Source organism: Triticum dicoccoides, chromosome 4A, assembly GCF_002162155.2.
Source record: "Triticum dicoccoides isolate Atlit2015 ecotype Zavitan chromosome 4A, WEW_v2.0, whole genome shotgun sequence".
NCBI lineage: Eukaryota > Viridiplantae > Streptophyta > Magnoliopsida > Poales > Poaceae > Triticum > Triticum dicoccoides.
Window position 1 is genome coordinate 666,403,418 of NC_041386.1, and position 26,201 is coordinate 666,429,618.

The following is a 26,201-nucleotide window of genomic DNA, read 5'->3' on the forward strand; positions in this document are numbered from 1 at the left end:
TCGATAGTCACTTGACTGAACTGCTTTCTCTGTCTTTTGGCCTCGGGGTCCTCTCTATAATAGTACTTCCAAGTGGCCCCATCCCCGGCGCCATGCACACGTCCATATTGCGGCCACTGGCCGGGCGGGTGTCCCATCATTATGTTCATGGCCCGGTTGAAAGGAGTGTCCCACTTGTACTTCACCGACGACTGAGTCGACGAGTCGCTCTCGGCCGCAAGCTTGTGTTGCTCTCTCTACAAAATGGATAGTGAATCATTTAACGTATGCGACTAGAATGTAGTAGACTTCGTTGATCAGAACCTAATATGTAAGGTGGTAAAAGGATAATTACCAGTAATGTCATGAATTTCCTAGTCGGCCTGTCGGTGAAAAAAAATCTTTTTCTTGAGGTCCCACGAGAATCGGGCCCTGATGAAGTCGTGCTCCTGCTGGTCGGTGAACTCAGCCAATGGGTCTGGGATCCCCAGACGTTCATGTTCTGCATCCTCCTTAGCCCACATGGGCCTCTTTCCCGTGTAACCACGACTTCCAAGGTGGTGGTTCCCCATGTTCTTTGCCTGCAGCTGCTTGCCTCTCTCCAACCTGGCCTTCGCAGCTTCTTCATTGCAAGTCTCCTTGAACTTTTCAAAGTCCTCTATCGTAATTTTTGGATTGTCTGCAACAATCTCGGCGTAGGTTTCATGGTCTACTTGAATCGCCTTTTTCACCCTAGTTTTCCAAGCGCTCAATGCGTTGCTGAACTTCCCTAGGGCTTTGTTGTTGATTTTTTTCATGGCATCATCATCCCATGGGTCGACTTCGTCATTATGACCGGGGAACATGAATCTTGCGTGCAACCTAGTTAGAAGCAGCTTCTTCAACTGATCATTCTTCCGTATTTTTGTGGTGTTGATGTTAGCGGTATCCCGTAGGATGCATGCTAGTTGGTTGCCGTAACACGCTGCCACTTCTCGCGGCTCTATTGGCTCGAACTCGCCAGGGTGCACCGCCGTGACCACTAGTCTTCTGGTGTCGAGCTCATTTCAGCGTCGTGTCCTCTTTTCCTTGTTTCCCTCATTGGCTTGCACTACAAGAAATATGCTATCTTGTGACCTCCACTATTGGTCACTGAAAGGTCATAGTTTTTCATTTGCGACCTTTTTGTGACCAAAAACAGAAGGTCAAAAGCTGAGGGTCATAAACTGACTATAGCGACCTTCTCTGTGAGAAGGTCGTGGACATTTACGACCAAAATATTCCTACTGTGGCGTTTTGGTCACTAGTAGCCTCCCCAGTCCACGTAGGCATCCAGCGTGGCAAGCTGATGTGGCACAAGATTCAGCCCGGTCCAATTTGATTTTCTACATGGGCCTAGCCGAACAATTCGGCCTTTTTAATGTATTTTTTGCTGTTATTTTTACTAGCTACATGGGCTTGGGCCATTGGTTCGGCCTTTTTTGCTTTCTGAGGTGCAACCTTTTCACATTCTATATATTTTTTATTTTTGGGTTTTCTTTTTTTGTTACATTCAATTTTTCAGATTATTGTAGTCAACTGGATGCACATTGTCAGATTCTTCTAGGCACTAGGTCCCAAACATCAGGTTTTAATTTTTCACAACTTGTAACTCATTGATATACCAATCAGAGAACACATTTTGAATATATTCAAATAATAGCCAAATCACCAATATACCAATCACGTTTATTACATTCCACCAATCACAATATAACCATACAATATTACACCAATCACAATATAGCACTCTACAGATAAAACGCTCAACAAGTACAGGCACGTCTCCAACACCTTAGCGCCTTGAGCCTGCAAAACATCACATCCAACCACATATTAATGATCAAATCAATTCACCCCTTGACGGCAATAAAAAACAGTGCTCATGTATGAACGAAAATAAAATAAACAATCTTTGAGGCCATAGCATGTGCTACAAAAATCTTAACAAATGCATAGATGTCCACACAGAGCACATCCTACATGCACACCAAGCATCAGGCATATGTTCAAGAAGACAAGTAATTTGAGATGGAAACAAGTACAGCTAACAATCTGACATGTGTAGTAGCACCAGCAAAAGAGCAAGACATGGAAGAATTTACAAGAACAACACCCTGGGAGTCCAATTACATGTACATGAGGTACTGCTGCTAGTGTATAACAAAGCATGAGTACAGCTTGTGTAGGAGCAGAGCATGAGTCCAACAAAGCATGCTATAGGAGCAGAAAAGAGGGAGCTAGGGGTAGGAGATGGAGCCAGCTCACCGAAGAACTTGGGAGTCCAGCTTGGGTCCTTGTTAATCTGCTGCTGCTCCGGTAGCTCTCGTGTGCGGGTATAAGATCAGATCCAACTGACTGGAAGCGGCCGTTTGTCGAGTGATCTTTCATTTCCTGGTCTGCAACAAGAGGTAAATGCTAGAGATTAGCAACTGCTGCCAAACCCAATGTGACAAAGAGATTAGGCATTTGGCTTCTAATGGGTTCCTGATTCACCAAGTACACATGCATAATGATGATGAAACAAATCAATAGAAAAAACCCGAATCTTTCATCATGCCACACTAACAAGATGTCATCTAACCAGAGTGGATTCAAACAACAGAGGAGACATCTAATTTGACTGCCACAATTGTTGAGTGAATGCAAAATGAAAGCTAAATCCTCACTCCTAATTTTATGATATTAATGAACAAGAACACATGTTAAATAACTTATTACTGGACCTTACTTGAGTTACTACTGCCACTGTCAAGCAAGGACTGCTGCAAGCAGTACAACACAATAGCAGCATGTTCTACCAGCCACAATTGCTTGCAAGACCATGGCTGCATTCAAAAGAGAAATGCTTGCACAAGACCATGGCTCATCTGATGTCTGACGGTATTGACAAGGAATAAAGTTACATGCACAACAGCCCGACCTTACTCTACATCCCAACATTGGCAGGTGACAACTAATAACTCATTTCCAACAGAAAAACTGCAGGAATTCTTTGCTTATTTTTAAGAAAAAATGCTACAAGTTAAGCTTTTGTTTAACAGTAGGTCTAAGGAAATAAGATGTGCATTTGGTGAGAATTTAGCGACAGATTAACAACATATTGTTGAGCATCACACAGATAGTAGAACAATGGTACAGGCAGCTATTGGCATAAAGTAGAGATTTTACATGAATAAATCACATAAGTAACTATAACAGAGAAAAAAAAGTAGAAGTGGCAGGGAGGCATGAATGGTGTCCTGAGTTATTGCTGCATCGGCCGTAACAGAGGCCGAGGAAGTCGCTGTGATGGGTTGCAGCATCTGTGCTGATGCAGTCTCAGCCACATGCTCCTCCTCACACCTGAAGTGAAACACACAGGCTGGTCAGCAGAACTACAACAGTTTAGCTTTGGAGATGACGAATAACTCAAATTACACTTGTAATCCGTTTCAAAAAAAATTAACCTTCTAGTATGGCCATGCTAATAGATAAAATTAACCTTTTCCCTTTTGCTTTCAACGAAAAAGGTAAGAGGCCAGAATTCTACATGCAGCTTCTATAGACACAAATCCAAGAGAAATACATCTCTATATGAGAACCACCCCAAATATGAACAAAACAATTCGATCTAAATTAAAGTCTGAAACATACATGTAATCAGCACAGCATACACAACATAATGTACATCATTGCTCTCCTACATCAAGATCTCTTCGTCCAAACATAAACATACATGTAATCAGCACAGCATATATATATTTAGGAGAGCCTCCAAACATTGCTCTCCTACATCAAGATCTCTTCGTCCAGCATACATGTAATCAGCACATCATACATGTAATCTTCAATATGGCAGACTGCATCTTAATTAGTGGGCAAGTGAAGTGCAAAAAAGACTGTAAATCGACAGACTAGCTACAAACAATAAATGGCATGGCACATAGACTGACGAATCTCGTAAGTGTTGTGTTGAGCAGACACTCGCAGTGCCCAACACACGACAGCGCTACACGGCCAGGAAGGAATGGGGCGCTCGCGGAATGGGGAGGGGAGTTGCGCGTACCTGTCCGAAGGACGTGGAGACTGTCTCGAGGCCGTCGCTTGAGCGGAGGTCGGCACAGAAGGCGCAGACGCTGGGGAGCGCATTGAGCAGCGCCCGCAGCGCGTCCCTGCGGTGGTGGGTGAAGGCCACGTCGACGTAGACGCCGTTGCCCCCCGCACCCGGCGGCGAGCGCGGCGAGGAGGTGCTGGCCGAGGTAGCTGCTCCCGCCCACCACCAGCACCCGCTTGCTCTCCATCTCCGCCAACGCCCGCTGCTCCGGCACCCCTCCTCTCTGGCGGAGCAAGCAAGCTAGAGTAGGTCGGATGCGGGCGCGGGGTGGATCTGAGGGGCGGGATCGGAGACGACGGGTTTGGGCACGCGGAGCAGGTGGAGGACGGGGGTGGGGTCGGTAGGAGGAAGCGGCAGGGAGGGGGTTGCGGTGGATCTAGCCGGCGACAGTGTTCGGAGGGCAGGGGGAGGGGGTGGAGGTGGCGCCGACGATGGAGTGGATGCGGTCGCCAGCGTGTGGTTCATGGGGATCCAGATGGGGACGGCACCATTCATGGGGGACGGCGGCGACGCTTGGTAACACTAGTAGAAAAGGGGGCAACGGTCCAGGCCGGGTCAGCCCATTAGTCCCGGTTCAATCCAGAACCAGGACCAATGGGGGCATTGGACCCGGTTCGTGAGCCCCGGGGGCCGGCCGGGCCACGTGGGCCATTGGTCCTGGTTCGGCTGGACCTATTGGTTCCGGTTGGTGGGACGAACCGGGACCAATGCGCCTCGCTCCTGGCCCACAACCATTGGTCCCGGTTGGTGGAGTGAACCAGGACCAAAGGCTGCCCTTTAGTCCCGGTTCGTGGCACGAACCGGGACCAATTAGTTGCCTATATCTACCCCTCGCCCGCGAGCAGAGCACTCCCAGTGCTCTGTTTTTCATGGCCGGCGAGGGGAGAGCTTTGTGGTGCTCTAGCTCACCTCCTATGCACATGAGGTGTTCGATGGAATGCCCGAGCCACACTACTTAAGCTTTCTCCTCCCCAAGCTCGACCTCCAAGCTCCATTTTCCTTAATATTTGTCTAGGTTTAGCGATCCGTCACGTCCCGTCCCCGTCTTCACCGCCGTCGATCGCCCGCGCCGATCTCGTCGCTGGCACCATCGTGGTGAGCCTCTTGTTCTTATCTTCTTTCTAAAAGGAAAAAAAATCTTACTTGTATATTTATATAGATATTTGTATAATTTTCTTACTTTTATTATTCCATCTTATATAGTGCGATGGTTTTGGTATCCGCCCCCGTCGGCCCTCGTCCTGTCTATGATTCAGATGTGGTATATATTATCTTTTCATAACTATTGGTTCATTTATTGTTTATGACAATTATGCCGACCAACGTGACATAGATTTTATTTATCTAGGAGGTTGTTGAACCGGAAATTCCAATCGACCCTATTGTTGAGAGGTTAAATTTAGTTGAAGAAGAAAACAATTTGTTGAAGGAAAAAATTAGAAAATTTGAGGAGGAGAAGATGATATTGGAGTTGCATGTTGCGGATGTCGTCGATGATCACAAGATCAAGATGGATGCAATGCGCTTGAAGATTAGAAAGATTAGAAAATATGCCATTCATACCGAGGCTTGGTATCATTATGCCGTTGGATCAGTTGTTACATTGGTTGCGATTATGATCGCATTTGTTTTTGCATTGAAATGTTTTACATAGTTTTAGTGTATGGTTTAATTAATTTAGATGCTCTGCAGAGCTTTATGTTGTTAGATGAGAACTATGTATGTACTTTGGTTTTAATGTGATGATGAACTTCTATTAATTTGGTCACTTAATTATCTATTCATGATGTTCTGTAATGATTTTTGACACACTTAATTATATATAATGCACGTAGATGAATCGGCAATGGATGTATGGTTCAAGACACACCTCCGAGTACATTAAGGGCATGCACGATTTTCTCGAAGTGGCTGAGGCAAACAAGCAGAATGGTTTTATGTGTTGTCCATGCCCTATATTTGGGAATACGAAGTCTTACTTTGAACGGAAAATCCTCCACACCCACCTGCTTTACAAGGGTTTCATGCCACACTATAATGTTTGGACGAGGCACGGAGAAATAGGGGTTATGATGGAAGACGGCGAAGAAGAAGAGTACGATGACAACTATGTGCCCCCTGAATACAGTGATGCTACTGAAGATCAAGAGGAACCAGATGATGTGCACGATGATGCTGCAAAGGGCGAAGCTGCTGAAGATCAAGAGGAACCAGACGATGTGCCCGATGATGATGATCTCCGTCGGGTCATTGTCGATGCAAGGACGCAATGCGAAAGTCAAAAGGAGAAGCTGAAGTTCCATCGCATGTTAGAGGACCACGAAAAAGGGTTGTACCCCAATTGCGAAGATGGCAACACAAAGCTCGGTACCGTACTGGAATTGATGCAGTGGAAGGCAGAGAATGCTGTGCCTGACAAAGGATTTGAGAAGCTACTAAAAATATTGAAGAAGAAGCTTCCAAAGGATAACAAATTGCCCGACAGTACATACGCAGCAAAGAAGGTCGAATGCCCTCTAGGATTGGAGGTGCAGAAGATACATGCATGCCCTAATGACTGCATCCTCTTCCGCGGTGCGTACAAGGATCTGAACGCATGCCCGGTATGCGGTGCATTACGGTATAAGATCAGACGAGATGACCCTGGTGATGTTGACGGCGAGCCCCCCCAGGAAGAGGGTTCCTGCGAAGGTGATGTGGTATGCTCCTATAATACCACGGTTGAAACGTCTGTTCAGAAATGGAGAGCATGCCAAGTTGATGCGATGGCACAGTGAGGACCGTAAGAAAGACGGGAAGTTGAGAGCACCCGCTGACGGGTTGCAGTGTAGAAAAATCGAGAGAAAGTACTGGGATGAGTTTGCAAGTGAGCCAAGGAACGTATGGTTTGCTTTAAGCGCGGATGGCATTAATCCTTTCGGGGAGCAGAGCAGCAATCACAGCACCTGGCCCGTGACTCTATGTATGTATAACCTTCCTCCTTGGATGTGCATGAAGTGGAAGTTCATTATGATGCCAGTTCTCATCCAAGGCCCTAAGCAATCCGGCAACGACATTGATGTGTACCTAAGGCCATTAGTTGAAGAACTTTTACAGCTGTGGAATGGAAACGGTGTACGTACGTGGGATGAGCACAAACAGGAGGAATTTAACCTAAAGGCGTTGCTGTTCATGACCATCAACGATTGGCCCGCTCTCAGTAACCTTTCAGGACAGACAAACAAGGGATACCACGCATGCACGCACTGTTTACTTGACACCGATAGTATATACCTGGCAAGCTGCAGGAAGAATGTGTACCTGGGCCATCGTCAATTTCTTCCAACCAACCATCAATGTCGAAAGAAAGGCAAGCATTTCAAAGGCGAGGCAGATCACCGGAAGAAGCCCGCCATGCGTACCGGTGATCACGTACTTGCTATGGTCAATGATTTACACGTAATCTTTGGAAAGGGTCCTGACGCACTAGCTGTTCCGAGTGACGCTGGGGGACACGCACCCATGTGGAAGAAGAAATCTATATTTTGGGACCTACCCTACTGGAAAGACCTAGAGGTCCGCTCTTCGATCAACGTGATGCACGTGACGAAGAACCTTTGCATGAATCTGCTAGGCTTCTTGGGCATGTATGGGAAGACAAAAGATACAGCTGAGGCACGGGAGGACCTACAATGTTTGCACGAAAAAGACGGCATGCCTCCAAAGCAGTATGAAGGTCCTGCCAGCTATGCTCTTACCAAAGAAGAGAAGGAAATCTTCTTTGAATGCCTGCTTAGTATGAAGGTCCCGACTGGCTTCTCGTCTAATATAAAAGGAATAATAAATATGGCAGAGAAAAAGTTTCAGAACCTAAAGTCTCATGACTGCCACGTGATTATGACGCAACTGCTTCCGGTTGCATTGAGGGGGCTTCTACCGGAAAACGTCCGATTAGCCATTGTGAAGCTATGTGCATTCCTCAATGCAATCTCTCAGAAGGTGATCGATCTAGAAATCATACCAAGGCTAAGGAGTGATGTGGTGCAATGTCTTGTCAGTTTCGAGCTGGTGTTCCCACCATCCTTCTTCAATATCATGACGCACGTCCTAGTTCATCTAGTTGACGAGATTGTCATTCTGGGCCCCGTATTTCTACACAATATGTACCCCTTTGAGAGGTTCATGGGAGTCCTAAAGAAATATGTCTGTAACCGCGCTAGGCCAGAAGGAAGCATCTCCATGGGCCATCAAACAGAGGATGTCATCGGGTTTTGTGTTGACTTCATTCCTGGCCTTAAGAAGATAGGTCTCCCTAAATCGCGGTATGAGGGGAGACTGACTGGAAAAGGCACGCTTGGAAGGGACTCAATAATATGCAGGGACGGATATTCTTGGTCTCAAGCACACTACACAGTTCTATAGAACTCTACCTTGGTGACCCCGTATGTCGATGAACACAAGAACAGTCTGCGCTCCAAACACCCGGAGCAGTGCGACGACTGGATTACATGTGAACACATCAGGACTTTTAGCAGTTGGTTGGAAGCACGTATCAGAGGTGACAACACTGTTTGTGATGAGCTGTACTTGTTGTCCAGGGGACCACTTTGACTGTATTGATTTGGAAAGGATACGAGATAAATGGAAATACATTTTACACGATTGACCAAGATCAAAAGAGCACCAACCAAATCAGCGGTGTCTGCTTTGATGCAACAATCGAGAGGGGAAAGGACACATATTATGGTTACATAGTGGACATATGGGAACTTGACTACGGAGTAGATTTTAAGGTCCCTTTGGTTAAGTGCAAATGGGTCAATCTGTCAGGAGGCGGGGTACAGGTAGACCCACAGTACGGAATGACAACAGTGGATCTGAAAAATCTTGGGTACACTGACGAACCGTTCGTCCTAGCCAATGATGTGGCACAGGTTATCTATGTGAAGAACATGTCTACCAGACCTAGAAAGAGAAAAGATAAGGAAGCGAATACATCATACGATGAGCCAAAGCACCACATAGTTCTTTCAGGAAAAAGGGACATCGTGGGAGTGGAGGACAAGACAGACATGTCTGAAGATTATGAAAAGTTTCATGAAATTCCTCCCTTCAAAGTCAAGGCTGACCCCAGCATCCTGATAAACGATGAAGATTATCCATGGTTACGACGCAATAAGCAAATGACACAAGCGAAGAAAAAGTGAAGACTTTCTCCCGCCACTATTATGATGATACCATGCCAACTTTGTAACTGACGAGTATGATACCATTGTCCGTTTTGTACATGCACATGCTATGTGGGTCAATTTATGATACCATGCCAACTTTCAACTTTTCAGAGTTCATTTGAAATGCTTTAATGTCTTATGGTTCGGCCCTCGTAATAGTTAAAAATAGCAACAATAAGTATTTTTTTGTAAGTAGAAACAAAATAAAATAAATAAAGCAAGAAAGAAAACAAAAAAACAAAAAAAGTGTTTTCAAATTTGAAAACTAATGGCACTAACAGAAAGTTTATAATTTTCCTAAAACTAAAAGCAAAAACAATTAAAAAATAAAGCAAAAAACAAAAGAAAATAAATAATGCAGAAAACAAAAGAAAAAAACAACAATAAGTATTTTGTTGTAAGTAGAAACAAAATAAAATAAATAAAGCAAGAAAGAAAACAAAAAAACAAAAAAAGTGTTTTCAAATTTGAAAACTAATGACACTAACAGAAAGTTTATAATTTTCCTAAAACTAAAAGCAAAAACAATTAAAAAATAAAGCAAAAAACAAAAGAAAATAAATAATGGAGAAAACAAAAGAAAAACACTTGAAAAAAAATAAATATAGCAACAATAAGTAAAGAAAATAAAAAAAACAAAAAAAATGCCTCCTACTGGGCCCCCACGGCCTGAATACGAGTAGAAACCCTACTATGGGCCAGGATTCAGGCCTGCAGTAGGCCCAGAAGGCCCATCAGGCAAAGCAATAGCAAGTAGGCCCGAAAGCCTGCGGTGGAGAGGAGCTCGAGAGGGGTGCGGCAGTGGGGCTTATAAACCACTGCGCGCCCCTCTCGACTAGCGAGGTAGGACTAAACTTTGGCCCCGAGGCGGGCAGCACAGAGGCCTTTGGTCCCGGTTGGTGGCACCAACCGGGACTAAAGGGGGGGCATTAGTCCCGGTTGGTGCCACCAACCGGGACCGAAGGCCGCCGGTTCCCGCCCTTTGGGCTGCCGAAAAAGAGGTCGTTGGTCCCGGTTGGTGGCACCAACCGGGACTAAAGGGGGGCATTAGTACCGGTTGGAGTCACGAACCGGGACCAATGCCCTTCGTATATATACATCACTTAGCAGTTTTCACCAAAATCCATGTGTTTCTTCTCGCCCCGACACCTTCTGCTCCTCGTCGCCGTCGCGCCGAGCCCTGCTCCGACGCCGTCAGGCTGGTCCACCTCGCCGTCGCCGCCGCCGAGCCACTGCCCGACACCGTCGCCGCGCCCGCCGCCCCTGCCGGCCCCGACCCCGTCGCCGTCGCCGCGCGCGCCACCCGTTCCCCGACCTCGTCGCCGTTGCCGCGCGCGCCGCCTCTTCCCTGACCCCATCGCCGTCGCCGCACGCGCCGCCCCTTCCCCAACCCCGTCGCCGTCGCCCCGACCACACGCCGCCGCCTTCGGTCCAGCCGCCGGCGCCCTTTCCTCTTATTGTTTTGTGCATTTTATGTATATGTTCTCTGTGTATATATGTTTATATATGCAAAAGTTAGATTTTAGAAAAACTTTATATATGCAAAAATTCATACATATATGTAAGTATATATGTATGTATAGATGTATGTATGTGGATACATGAGGGGGGTCGATATACCCCCTTTCCGATAGCATTTTTGTGCATTTTATGTTAGTGTATATATATGTTGATGTATATATGCAAAAGATAGATTTTTAGAAAAAAATACTATTTTTTCCGTTGATGATATGATGATGTTTTTTTTTCATATATGCATTTTTTTGATATATGTATTATTTTTTTAAGTTGTTAGTAGATATCGATTTTAGGTTAGTGCATTTTAGGTTAGTGTAGAGGAGAAATTTAAAGTAAAATAAGGAAAAGGAAGAAAAGAGGAAGAAGGAAGAAGGAAGAAAGAAGAAGAAAAAGAATGAGAGGAAAAAGGAAAATAAGAAGATGAAGAAGAGGAGAAATAAATAAGAAGAGGAAAAAAGAAGAAAAATAAGAGGAGAAGAAGAAAGGAATAGAGGAGAAGAAGAAAAAATAGAAAAAAAATTCTATTTTTTCTTCATCTCCTCTATTCCTTTCTTCTTCTCCTCTTTTTTTCTTCTTCTTCTTCCTTCTTCCTTCTTCCTATTTTCATCCTTTTCCTTAATTATTTTCCTTTCTCGTCGTTGTCGCGTCGTTGTCGATATAACCCCCTCGAGATAACTTCGACATGAGGGGCGGTCGATATAAATACCACCCCTCGGCCCTCTCGCTCGACCAAAACTCTCGAGGACTCCCAAACCCTAGAGAGAAAATGATGTTGGTATCCTACCCCCTCCCGCCGCGCCCCTACCCGACAAATTAACTCTCTCGAAGCGTTGTTGTGTCGAGGCGACCCCAAACTCTAGAGAAGCAACGTCGAGGCCACTAACATGATTCCTTACTGTGATTAGCTGGCTAGTTCTACGTTTGCCACTAGTTCCATCTGTACCATATATAAACATGTTGTAAATATTTGCAGAAACTATGGAGCACTGCCGAGACGAAGAAACAGAAGCGATATTGATGGACATAATCGCAAATGGAAGGGATGAAGTTGCATCATTTCTCCTCGACACCGTTGTTGGTCAGCTGGAAGAACGGGGTGAAGAAGAGGGCTATGTTCATGATGGCTTCGGCCCATTAATGCCGGTACAAGAACATAACTATGTTCATGATGGCTCCGGTGACACAATGGAGGAACAAGAAGGAGACCGTGCTGACTGCTCCAGTGACCGAACCGAGCCCGGCCAGGTATATATATATTAGTTAAGCCCGTGCTGACTAGTTAATTGATGCTTCCATTGTTTTGGTATATGTACACATATTAATTACACTCGTCTTTCTTCCTTATAATTTCTAGCCCTCCGGATCGAGCACAACTTCGGTAAGGAGACGAGGCCCGAAGAAAAAGTTGAGCTCGGATGAAAAGTTTGAGATCATAGAAATTGCGCCCGACGGCAAACCGATAGAACCCATCCGGACAAGGAAGGAATTTTCTTCTCAGTGCGGGGTTCTTGTTAGGGAGAAGATCCCGATCAGAATCCAGCAATGGTATAAGCCTAAGGAGGAAGACCCTGAGGTGTCTTATGTCAATGATATGCAGAAAGAATATCTTTGGACTGAGCTGAAGGCAAATTTCACCCTACTGCCAGAGGAGGATCCAGTGAAGCCAGTTAAAGAGGAATTAATCAAGTCTTGTGCTCTTAAGAAGATGGCAACCCTAATGAGGAGTTGGAGGAAAGAGCTGAACCAGTTTGTCAAAAATAAAAAGACACCAGAATTCATCGGCAAATATGAGAAGATCAAAGATCACTGGCCCGCATTTGTGGCCCACAAGACATCGGAAAAGAGTAAGAAGATGTCGGAGACAAACAAGAAAAATGCTGCGAAGAAGACGCTTCACCATCGCACGGGTTTAGGTGGCTACCTGCAAGCCCGGCCTAAGTGGTCCAAGGCTGAGAATGATCTGCTTGAAAAAGGGATCGAACCAGAGACAATGAGATGGCCAGACCGTTGCCGGACTTGGTTCTTCGGGTCTGGCGGAACCTTGGACCCTGTAACAGGGTTTTGCTAGTGGACGGACGAGCAACTGGAAATACCAGTCAAGAACCTTCGACACTATGTCGATGCAGCGCAGCGAGGGAAGTTCCTTCCAAACAGGGAGAAGGACGAGCTCACAATGGCCCTTGGGAATCCTGAGCACCCTGGACGGACACGAGGCACGCCAGGCTCCATTCCGTGGAAGGTTGGTTTTCCGGACGCAGGGGGTTACAAAACCCACGAGAGGAGGAAGAAACTGGAGCAGGACCAACTGCAGGCGCTGCACGAAAGGGTAATGGGGCTAGAGGATCGAGAAGAGGAACGAGAAGCAGCAGATCGCAGCAAACGACCTGCCGAAGCTTCCCCCGAAGCTACCCCGCCATCTTAGCGGAGAAGCTACGTGGCTTCCACCGAGCTACTTCAGCCGAAGCATGTCTTGACGGCTCCTGCCAGCTATCCCGTGGATGGTATCACGGAGTCTCAAAATTGCCACATGATGGCGCGATGGATGACTTTGAAGGTCAAGGCGGCTGTTGGCCAAGTTTATCCTAGTGGACCCGGCACAACTTATCACTGTCAGCCGATTCCAAAAGGATATGCTAAGGTGATGGTGGATGAAATAACGGAGGGATTTGAGGACCTCGTGCTTGACCACCCTACCGGTGAAGGGGAGACTAGGCTGGGTTCTGCTCTGAAGACTCCCTGCCTATGGAAGAAGGAGCTCATCAACCTTTTGAATTGGATGCCTCCGCCTCCTCCTCCTGCTCCGACGAGTCAGGGCACTCCGCCTCCTCCACCGCCTCCTCCTCCGGCGAGTGATGATCAGGGCACGCATGGCGGCACTCCGCCTCCTTCTCTCGCGCATGGCGGCACTCCGCCTGCGCCGGTGCTCCCGAGCAGCCAGCAGCATCCTCCTTCTCCGCCTCGTCAGCAAGGGCGGAAGAGACCCGCTGCCGCCTCGGCTGCTCCGGCGCGTCGTACTCCTTCTCCTCCGCCTCGTAAGCAAGCACGAAAGAAGACAGACGCCGCAGCCGCTCCTTCTGCTCCGGCGTCTAGCAGCACAACCATAGGCGGGAGGCAATACAAATACGGTCCATCATCTCTCAAGCCTCTGGAGAAGTTACCGTACGAGAGGTCCGAGGAGGAAAACGATACGATTGTGCGGACCCACGTGAAGGAGTTCTTTGAAGGGGTGAAAGCAAAGAGACATCCACCTCCGAAGGAGAAGGTAGATCCGGTGAAAGCAAAGCGCACTATCGATGCCCTGAGGAAACCACCACAGTCTCCATCGAGAACCAACTATGAGCGCATTACTGAACAGACATATCTCCAAGCCCAGCGGTCGGGAACTACTGTCAGTGCTAAAAGGTCAAAAGAACGAGCAAAGGGGGAAAAAATTGCCCAGCTCGGTGAACAAGCACATCAATCGTGCCCCCCTCTCAATGTGTCTAATGCTCCGGGGACAGTGGCCGGTTATGGAAATCTTGATGATTACCTGCCTGACGATGCACTTCCTGATTTCTTGGAGGTGGACGAACACAGATACGAGTACGGGAAGCCTCTCGTCAAAGATGAAAAATCTCTGACAACAATGATGCGAAGATTCCATAATTGGTACATGGAAACTTGCAGAGAGTCTGAGGGTAAGAATGCTTTGTATCTGCATATTAAAGAGGAGCACGATCTCATTGCAAATGATCTGTTGACTGTTCCATTTGAGGAGTTCTTCGAGTTCTTCAATCAAAAGGCCCTCGATAAATTAATGGTCTTTTGCTACTGCCTGTAAGTACTATTTCTGTCATTAAGTCTCTATATATAGCTCGGCTCTTTCATTGCATGTATTTATAATTAATTATCCTCAATATATTATGCAGATTGAAGATCGTCGAGTGCAAAAAAAAAGAAATTTATGATATTGGGTTCATTAACACAAATATCATAGATGTATTTCTGGTTGAAAAGAACGTCAAAGAGGCCGAGGACAACTTGCTACAATCGTTGATCAAAAGTCAAAACAAAGATACCATACTCTTTCCTTACAACGGCCCGTGAGTGTTACTGTCGTGTGCATATTCGGTTTCCCTTATTACTCAAGCGAGCTTATAGTAATGTAATTGATGAGTTATGCATGCGTGGACAGGTACCACTATATTCTTCTGGAGATTAAGCTTGAGCGTGGACTAGTAACCGTCTTAGACTCGAGATGGAAAGATCCCAAATGCTATGCGGACATCACTGAAATGCTCAGCAAGTAAGTTCAATTGATCATTATCGCACCATATCGGCCACTTTTTGTTCATTTCCTGATATCTCAAGTAATAATAATTATTTTCTTTGTCTTGCAGGGTTTGGAAACAGTTCACCGCAGAAGCTCCGGGACTGCCGAAGGAGCTGACATATAAATACCCGAAAGTAAGTACTACTGGCTAGCTAGTTGCGCGCATCTCCCGTTGATTCTATAGCTATACTTTCATCAATGCCATTTATAATGCTTCATTATCAGTTTGATTGACCTCTATTTCTCGTAAAGTGCTTGTGGCAGGAGGAAGGGAATGATTTCTGTGGATACTACGTGTGCGAGTTCATCCACACTGCGACTTTGAAAAACAAGCGGGGCTACTCTAGAAGACAATATTAAGTGCGTAAGCAATAATATTCACAATTTCATTTTATTACACCATCATTTCTGTTGAGTTTCATTCATATATATGTATTAATTAACCCCCTTCTTCAAATTAGACGTGGCAGATGTGGGATGAACTCCTAGAACCAGATCGCATGAAAGCAATTCAAGAGGAATTGGCGGGATTCTTTCTTGACCACGTCATCAGTAAAGCCGGAGAATACCATGTGGAAATTGATTTCAAATGCTAGGGGTTTGTAATTAAGAGATCTTATACATATTGTACATGTATGTAGCCAGTAGCGTCGGATACATGATACGAAAACTTGTTGTTCGACCAATCTCTCGGAGAAGGAGAGGTCGATCGATCACTTCTCTCGGTATGCATGACGAACTTCTGTACTGAATGGTTCTCTCGATCACTTATGTATATATAGTACGTAGCGTCGACCAAGCATGGACATAAGAGAGGACACTTCTCTCTATTAATTAGCTAGCTAACACAATATATGAAACACCTAAATTAACCCCCCAAAACCCCCAACCTCCCCTCCTTTCAAAAAAAAAACAAAAACCCCAGCCACTGGAATGCTGACGCGTGGATGCCTTTTGGTCCCGGTTGGAGCCACCAACCGGGACCAAAGGCCCCCTCACTGGGCTCGGCGCACAGGGCCACGTGGAGGCACATTGGTCTCGGTTCGTGTTTGAACCGGGACTAATGGGTGGAGGTATTAGTAACGACCCATTAGTCCCGGTCATGAACCGGGACTAAAGGCCCTTATGAACCGGGAATATTAGGTGTTTTTCTACTAGTGTAACGAGGTGAGGGCATGTGGTGGGCTGGTTGGTTCGGTTGGGTGGTGAGGGAAGGGGAGGGGCGAGAGGAGGGGGCGTGGGGGAGGCCATGAACGACGGAGAGCTCCGCCGCGGGGAGCGGCGATGGATCTGGAAGGGAGGAGGCGAGGTCTCTCCATCGGGCGAGAATAGCGAGGAGACAGGGGATCTGGAATGGGATGGATGTGGAAACTGGAAAGAAAGGAGGCGGGGGGGGGGGGTGGATGCAAAATGACCATCTAGGGTTTCGGGGTTGGTGTGGAAGGGTTGAGGACGGCTGTTGGATCCGCGAGCATCCGACGGCGTATAATGCACGATCCGCGTGAAACGTCTACAGACCAATCAGAATGCATTATGATGTTATGACCATCTAAATTGGTCATAGTTGTCTAAAAATAATATGTTAAAATCATGTCAGCTATTTTATGACCTGAGAAATTCAAAAAGAAAAAATAGACATTTTTCATTTTTCAAGAGCCCAAAATGAGTTTTTTTGTGAAGGACCTCCCAAATAATGTTGCAAAATTGGACCAAATCATTTTTCTAAAATACTAGGCCATATTTAATGCACAACTGACAAAATGGTTGGGTGTCAAAAGTTTTGATTCACCTCTGGTGAAAAGACAGATTCCCGCCGATTCAGCTGGAAGCGGTTCAAATTTGAACTGCAGCTGCCTCATAGTTTGCTATTTATTTTATCAAAAACCATTTCTAGGTACGTAAGTACCTATTTAATCAGAGAAACATCAAAAAAAAATTCCAAGATTCAACCACTAGCTAGGAACGATCATTCCCGCTGTTTTGACCGCATTTTGAAACGGGCATAAAAAATTCAAAAAAAATAAAAAAATTGGGAAACCTTCAAATTGTGTCATTATATGTGGCCAAGTTCCCAGAAAAAATAACAAACTTGTAATATGGCAATTATTTTTAAAAAGTGTTCTCAGAAACGAGCTATGACGTGTGGAGATCAATGGCTTTCAAGCCAAATGATCAATCTTATGGCCACATTCATGGCATAGTTTGTTCAAATGATCTTATATTGTGCACAAGAGTGCATATTGGAATGGCAAACAATGTTGCCTAAGGAAGTTTTCATTTTCTTTGGACGAAAAAACCATTTTCCATTTTTCGAGTGCCCAAAAGGAGTTTTTTTTGTAAAGGACCTCCCAAATAACTGTTGCAAAATTGGACCAAATCATTTTTCTAAAATACTAGGCCATATTTAATGCACAATTGACAAAATGGTTGGGTGTACAATTTTTTGATCCACCTCTCGTGAAAAAGACAAATTCCCGCCGATTCAGCTGGAAGCGGGTCAAATTTGAACTGTAGGTGCCTCATAGTTGGCTATTTATTTTTTCCAAAAATCATTTCTAGGTACATAAGTACCTATTTAATCAGAGAAACACCAAAAAAATTCCAAGATTCAACCACTAGCTAGGAACGGTCATTCCCGCCGTTTGACTGCATTTTGAAACGGGCATAAAAAATTCAAAAAAAAATCAAGAAATTAGGAAACCTTCGCATTGTGTCATTATATGTGGCCAAGTTTCCAGGAAAAATAACAAACTTGTAATACGGCAATTATTTTAAAAAAGAGTTCACACAAACGAGCTATCACGTGTGGAGACAATGACTTTCAAGCCAAATGATCAACCTTATTGCCACATTCATGGCATAGTTTGTTCAAATGATCTCATATTGTGCACAAGGGTGCATATTGGAATGGCAAACAATGTTGCCTAAGGAAGTTATCATTTTCTTTGCACGGAAAATTCATTTTTCATTTTCCAAGTGCCCAAAAGGAGGTTTTTTTTGTGAAGGAACTACCAAATAAGTGTTGCAAAATTGGACCAAATCATTTTTATAAAATACTAGGCCATATTTAATGCACAATTGACAAAATGGTTGGGTGTCAAAAGTTTTGATTCACCTCTGGTGAAAAAGACAGATTCACGCCGATTCAGTTGGAAGCGGTTCAAATTTGAACTGCAGGTGCCTCATAGTTTGCTATTTATTTTATCAAAAACCATTTCTAGGTACATAAGTACCTATTTAATCAGAGAAACATCAAAAAGAAATTCCAAGATTCAACCACTAGCTAGGAACGGTCATTCCCGCCGTTTTGAGCGCATTTTGAAATGGGCATAAAAAATTCAAAAAAAAGTCAAACAATTGGGAAACATTCGCATTGTGTTTGGCCAAGTTCTCAGAAAAAATAATAAACTTGTAATACGGCAATTATTTTAAAAAAGTGTTCTCAGAAACGAGCTATCACGTGTGGAGATCAATGGCTTTCAAGCCAAATGATCAATCTTATGGCCACATTCGTGGCATAGTTTGTTCAAATGATCTTATATTGTGCACAAGGGTGCATATTGGAATGGCAAACAATGTTGCCTAAGGAAGTTTTCATTTTCTTTGGACGAAAAAACCATTTTCCATTTTTCGAGTGCCCAAAAGGAATTTTTTTGGGAAGGACCTCCCAAATAATTGTTGCAAAATTGGACCAAATCATTTTTCTAAAATACTAGGCCATATTTAATGCACAATTGACAAAATGGTTGGGTGTACAATTTTTTGATCCACCTCTCGTGAAAAAGACAAATTCCCGCCGATTCAGGTGGAAGCGGGTCCAATTTGAACTGCAGGTGCCTCATAGTTTGCTATTTATTTTTTCCAAAAATAATTTCTAGGTACATAAGTACCTATTTAATCAGACTAACACCAAAAAAATTCCAAGATTCAACCACTAGCTAGGAACGGTCATTCCCGCCGTTTTGACCGCATTTTGAAACAGGAATAAAAAATTCAAAAAAAAATCAACAAATTGGGAAACCTTCGCATTGTGTCATTATATGTGGCCAAGTTCTCAGGAAAAATAACAAACTTTTAATACATCAATTATTTTAAAAAAGTGTTCACAGAAACGAGCTATCACGTGTGGAGATCAATGGCTTTCAAGCCAAATGATCAACCTTATGGCCACATTCATGGCATAGTTTGTTCAAATAATCTCATATTGTGCACAAGGGTGCATATTGGAATGGCAAAAAATGTTGCCTAAGGAAGTTATCATTTTCTTTGCACAGAAAATTCATTTTTCATTTTCCAAGTGCCCAAAAGGAGGTTTTTTTGTGAAGGAACTACCAAATAATTGTTGCAAAATTGGACCAAATCATTTTTATAAAATACTAGGTCATATTTAATGCACAATTGACAAAATGGTTGGGTGTAAAATTTTTTGATCCACCTCTCGTGAAAACGACAAATTCCCGCCGATTCAGCTGGAAGCGGGTCAAATTTGAAATGCAGGTGCCTCATAGTTGGCTATTTATTTTTTCCAAAAATCATTTCTAGGTACATAAGTACCTATTTAATCAGAGAAACACCAAAAAAATTCCAAGATTCAACCACTAGCTAGGAACGGTCATTCCCGCCGTTTTGACTGCATTTTGAAACGGGGATAAAAAAATCAAAAAATTAGGAAACCTTCGCATTGTGTCATTATATGTGGCCAAGTTCCCAGGAAAAATAACAAACTTGTAATAAAGCAATTATTTTAAAAAAGTGTTCACAGAAACGAGCTATCACGTGTGGAGATCAATGGCTTTCAAGCCAAATGATCAACCTTATGGCCACATTCATGGCATAGTTTGTTCAAATAATCTCATATTGTGCACAAGGGTGCATATTGGAATGGCAAAAAATGTTGCCTAAGGAAGTTATCATTTTCTTTGCACAGAAAATTCATTTTTCATTTTCCAAGTGCCCAAAAGGAGGTTTTTTTGTGAAGGAACTACCAAATAATTGTTGCAAAATTGGACCAAATCATTTTTATAAAATACTAGGTCATATTTAATGCACAATTGACAAAATGGTTGGGTGTCAAAATTTTTGATCCACCTCTCGTGAAAAAGACTAATTCCCGTCGATTCTGTTGGAAGCGGGTCAAATTTGAACTGCAGGTGCCTCATAGTTTGCTACTTATTTTTTCCAAAAACCATTTCTAGGTACATAAGTACCTATTTAATCAGAGAAACACCAAAAAAATTCGAAGATTCAACCACTAGCTAGGAACGGTCATTCCCGCCGTTTTGACCGCATTTTGAAATGGGCATAAAAAATTCAAAAAAAATCAAACAATTGGGAAACATTCGCATTGTGTTTGGCCAAGTTCCCAGAAAAAATAATAAACTTGTAATACGGCAATTATTTTAAAAAAGTGTTCTCAGAAACGAGCTATCACGTGTGGAGATCAATGGCTTTCAAGCCAAATGATCAACCTTATGGCCACATTCATGGCATAGTTTGTTCAAATAATCTCATATTGTGCACAAGGGTGCATATTGGAATGGCAAAAAATGTTGCCTAAGGAAGTTATCATTTTCTTTGCACAGAAAATTCATTTTTCATTTTCCAAGTGCCCAAAAGGAGGTTTTTTTGTGAAGGAACTACCAAATAATTGTTGCAAAATTGGACCAAATCATTTTTATAAAATACTAGGTCATATTTAATGCACAATTGACAAAATGGTTGGGTGTCAAAATTTTGGATCCACCTCTCGTGAAAAAGACTAATTCCCGTCGATTCAGTTGGAAGCGGGTCAAATTTGAACTGCAGGTGCCTCATAGTTTGCTACTTATTTTTTCCAAAAACCATTTCTAGGTACATAAGTACCTATTTAATCAGAGAAACACCAAAAAAATTCGAAGATTCAACCACTAGCTAGGAACGGTCATTCCCGCCGTTTTGACCGCATTTTGAAATGGGCATAAAAAATTCAAAAAAAATCAAACAATTGGGAAGCATTCGCATTGTGTTTGGCCAAGTTCCCAGAAAAAATAATAAACTTGTAATACGGCAATTATTTTAAAAAAGTGTTCTCAGAAACGAGCTATCACGTGTGGAGATCAATGGCTTTCAAGCCAAATGATCAATCTTATGGCCACATTCATGGCATAGTTTGTTCAAATGATCTTATATTGTGCACAAGGGTGCATATTGGAATGGCAAACAATGTTGCCTAAGGAAGTTTTCATTTTCTTTGGACGAAAAAACCATTTTCCATTTTTCGAGTGCCCAAAAGGAGTTTTTTTTGTGAAGGACCTCCCAAATAATTGTTGCAAAATTGGACCAAATCATTTTTCTAAAATACTAGGCCATATTTAATGCACAATTGACAAAATGGTTGGGTGTACAATTTTTTGATCCACCTCTCGTGAAAAAGACAAATTCCCGCCGATTCAGGTGGAAGCGGGTCCAATTTGAACTGCAGGTGCCTCATAGTTTGCTATTTATTTTTTCCAAAAATAATTTCTAGGTACATAAGTACCTATTTAATCAGACTAACACCAAAAAAATTCCAAGATTCAACCACTAGCTAGGAACGGTCATTCCCGCCGTTTTGACCGCATTTTGAAACAGGAATAAAAAATTCAAAAAAAAAATCAACAAATTGGGAAACCTTCGCATTGTGTCATTATATGTGGCCAAGTTCCCAGGAAAAATAACAAACTTGTAATACATCAATTATTTTAAAAAAGTGTTCACAGAAACGAGCTATCACGTGTGGAGATCAATGGCTTTCAAGCCAAATGATCAACCTTATGGCCACATTCATGGCATAGTTTGTTCAAATAATCTCATATTGTGCACAAGGGTGCATATTGGAATGGCAAAAAATGTTGCCTAAGGAAGTTATCATTTTCTTTGCACAGAAAATTCATTTTTCATTTTCCAAGTGCCCAAAAGGAGGTTTTTTTGTGAAGGAACTACCAAATAATTGTTGCAAAATTGGACCAAATCATTTTTATAAAATACTAGGTCATATTTAATGCACAATTGACAAAATGGTTGGGTGTCAAAATTTTTGATCCACCTCTCGTGAAAAAGACTAATTCCCGTCGATTCAGTTGGAAGCGGGTCAAATTTGAACTGCAGGTGCCTCATAGTTTGCTACTTATTTTTTCCAAAAACCATTTCTAGGTACATAAGTACCTATTTAATCAGAGAAACACCAAAAAAATTCCAAGATTCAACCACTAGCTAGGAACGGTCATTCCCGCCGTTTTGACCGCATTTTGAAATGGGCATAAAAAATTCAAAAAAAATCAAACAATTGGGAAGCATTCGCATTGTGTTTGGCCAAGTTCCCAGAAAAAATAATAAACTTGTAATACGGCAATTATTTTAAAAAAGTGTTCTCAGAAACGAGCTATCACGTGTGGAGATCAATGGCTTTCAAGCCAAATGATCAATCTTATGGCCACATTCATGGCATAGTTTGTTCAAATGATCTTATATTGTGCACAAGGGTGCATATTGGAATGGCAAACAATGTTGCCTAAGGAAGTTTTCATTTTCTTTGGACGAAAAAACCATTTTCCATTTTTCGAGTGCCCAAAAGGAGTTTTTTTTGTGAAGGACCTCCCAAATAATTGTTGCAAAATTGGACCAAATCATTTTTCTAAAATACTAGGCCATATTTAATGCACAATTGACAAAATGGTTGGGTGTACAATTTTTTGATCCACCTCTCGTGAAAAAGACAAATTCCCGCCGATTCAGGTGGAAGCGGGTCCAATTTGAACTGCAGGTGCCTCATAGTTTGCTATTTATTTTTTCCAAAAATAATTTCTAGGTACATAAGTACCTATTTAATCAGACTAACACCAAAAAAATTCCAAGATTCAACCACTAGCTAGGAACGGTCATTCCCGCCGTTTTGACCGCATTTTGAAACAGGAATAAAAAATTCAAAAAAAAATCAACAAATTGGGAAACCTTCGCATTGTGTCATTATATGTGGCCAAGTTCCCAGGAAAAATAACAAACTTGTAATACATCAATTATTTTAAAAAAGTGTTCACAGAAACGAGCTATCACGTGTGGAGATCAATGGCTTTCAAGCCAAATGATCAACCTTATGGCCACATTCATGGCATAGTTTGTTCAAATGATCTCATATTGTGCACAAGGGTGCATATTGGAATGGCAAAAAATGTTGCCTAAGGAAGTTATCATTTTCTTTGCACAGAAAATTCATTTTTCATTTTCCAAGTGCCCAAAAGGAGGTTTTTTTGTGAAGGAACTACCAAATAATTGTTGCAAAATTGGACCAAATCATTTTTATAAAATACTAGGTCATATTTAATGCACAATTGACAAAATGGTTGGGTGTAAAATTTTTTGATCCACCTCTCGTGAAAACGACAAATTCCCGCCGATTCAGCTGGAAGCGGGTCAAATTTGAAATGCAGGTGCCTCATAGTTGGCTATTTATTTTTTCCAAAAATCATTTCTAGGTACATAAGTACCTATTTAATCAGAGAAACACCAAAAAAATTCCAAGATTCAACCACTAGCTAGGAACGGTCATTCCCGCCGTTTTGACTGCATTTTGAAACGGGCATAAAAAATTCAAAAAAAAAATCAAAAAATTAGGAAACCTTCGCATTGTGTCATTATATGTGGCCAAGTTCCCAGGAAAAATAACAAACTTGTAATAAAGCAATTATTTTAAAAAAGTGTTCACAGAAACGAGCTATCACGTGTGGAGATCAATGACTTTCAAGCCAAAGGATCAACCTTATGGCCACATTCATGGCATAGTTTGTTCAAATAATCTCATATTGTGCACAAGGGTGCATATTGGAATGGCAAAAAATGTTGCCTAAGGAAGTTATCATTTTCTTTGCACAGAAAATTCATTTTTCATTTTCCAAGTGCCCAAAAGGAGGTTCTTTTGTGAAGGAACTACCAAATAATTGTTGCAAAATTGGACCAAATCATTTTTATAAAATACTAGGTCATATTTAATGCACAATTGACAAAATGGTTGGGTGTCAAAATTTTTGATCCACCTCTCGTGAAAAAGACTAATTCCCGTCGATTCAGTTGGAAGCGGGTCAAATTTGAACTGCAGGTGCCTCATAGTTTGCTACTTATTTTTTCCAAAAACCATTTCTAGGTACATAAGTACCTATTTAATCAGAGAAACACCAAAAAAATTCCAAGATTCAACCACTAGCTAGGAACGGTCATTCCCGCCGTTTTGACCGCATTTTGAAATGGGCATAAAAAATTCAAAAAAAATCAAACAATTGGGAAACATTCGCATTGTGTTTGGCCAAGTTCCCAGAAAAAATAATAAACTTGTAATACGGCAATTATTTTAAAAAAGTGTTCTCAGAAACGAGCTATCACGTGTGGAGATCAATGGCTTTCAAGCCAAATGATCAATCTTATGGCCACATTCATGGCATAGTTTGTCCAAATGATCTTATATTGTGCACAAGGGTGCATATTGGAATGGCAAACAATGTTGCCTAAGGAAGTTTTCATTTTCTTTGGATGAAAAAACCATTTTCCATTTTTCGAGTGCCCAAAAGGAGTTTTTTTTTGTGAAGGACCTCCCAAATAATTGTTGCAAAATTGGACCAAATCATTTTTCTAAAATACTAGGCCATATTTAATGCACAATTGACAAAATGGTTGGGTGTACAATTTTTTGATCCACCTCTCGTGAAAAAGACAAATTCCCGCCGATTCAGGTGGAAGCGGGTCCAATTTGAACTGCAGGTGCCTCATAGTTTGCTATTTATTTTTTCCAAAAATAATTTCTAGGTACATAAGTACCTATTTAATCAGAGTAACACCAAAAAAATTCCAAGATTCAACCACTAGCTAGGAACGGTCATTCCCGCCGTTTTGACCGCATTTTGAAACAGGAATAAAAAATTCAAAAAAAAATCAAAAAATTGAGAAACCTTCGCATTGTGTCATTATATGTGGCCAAGTTCCCAGGAAAAATAACAAACTTGTAATACATCAATTATTTTAAAAAAGTGTTCACAGAAACGAGCTATCACGTGTGGAGATCAATGGCTTTCAAGCCAAATGATCAACCTTATGGCCACATTCATGGCATAGTTTGTTCAATGATCTCATATTGTGCACAAGGGTGCATATTGGAATGGCAAAAAATGTTGCCTAAGGAAGTTATCATTTTCTTTGCACAGAAAATTCATTTTTCATTTTCCAAGTGCCCAAAAGGAGGTTTTTTTGTGAAGGAACTACCAAATAATTGTTGCAAAATTGGACCAAATCATTTTTATAAAATACTAGGTCATATTTAATGCACAATTGACAAAATGGTTGGGTGTAAAATTTTTTGATCCACCTCTCGTGAAAACGACAAATGCCCGCCGATTCAGCTGGAAGCGGGTCAAATTTGAAATGCAGGTGCCTCATAGTTGGCTATTTATTTTTTCCAAAAATCATTTCTAGGTACATAAGTACCTATTTAATCAGAGAAACACCAAAAAAATTCCAAGATTCAACCACTAGCTAGGAACGGTCATTCCCGCCGTTTTGACTGCATTTTGAAACGGGCATAAAAAATTCAAAAAAAATCAAAAAATTAGGAAACCTTCGCATTGTGTCATTATATGTGGCCAAGTTCCCAGGAAAAATAACAAACTTGTAATAAAGCAATTATTTTAAAAAAGTGTTCACAGAAACGAGCTATCACGTGTGGAGATCAATGGCTTTCAGGCCAAATGATCAACCTTATGGCCACATTCATGGCATAGTTTGTTCAAATAATCTCATATTGTGCACAAGGGTGCATATTGGAATGGCAAAAAATGTTGCCTAAGGAAGTTATCATTTTCTTTGCACAGAAAATTCATTTTTCATTTTCCAAGTGCCCAAAAGGAGGTTTTTTTTGTGAAGGAACTACCAAATAATTGTTGCAAAATTGGACCAAATCATTTTTATAAAATACTAGGTCATATTTAATGCACAATTGACAAAATGGTTGGGTGTCAAAATTTTTGATCCACCTCTCGTGAAAAAGACTAATTCCCGTCGATTCAGTTGG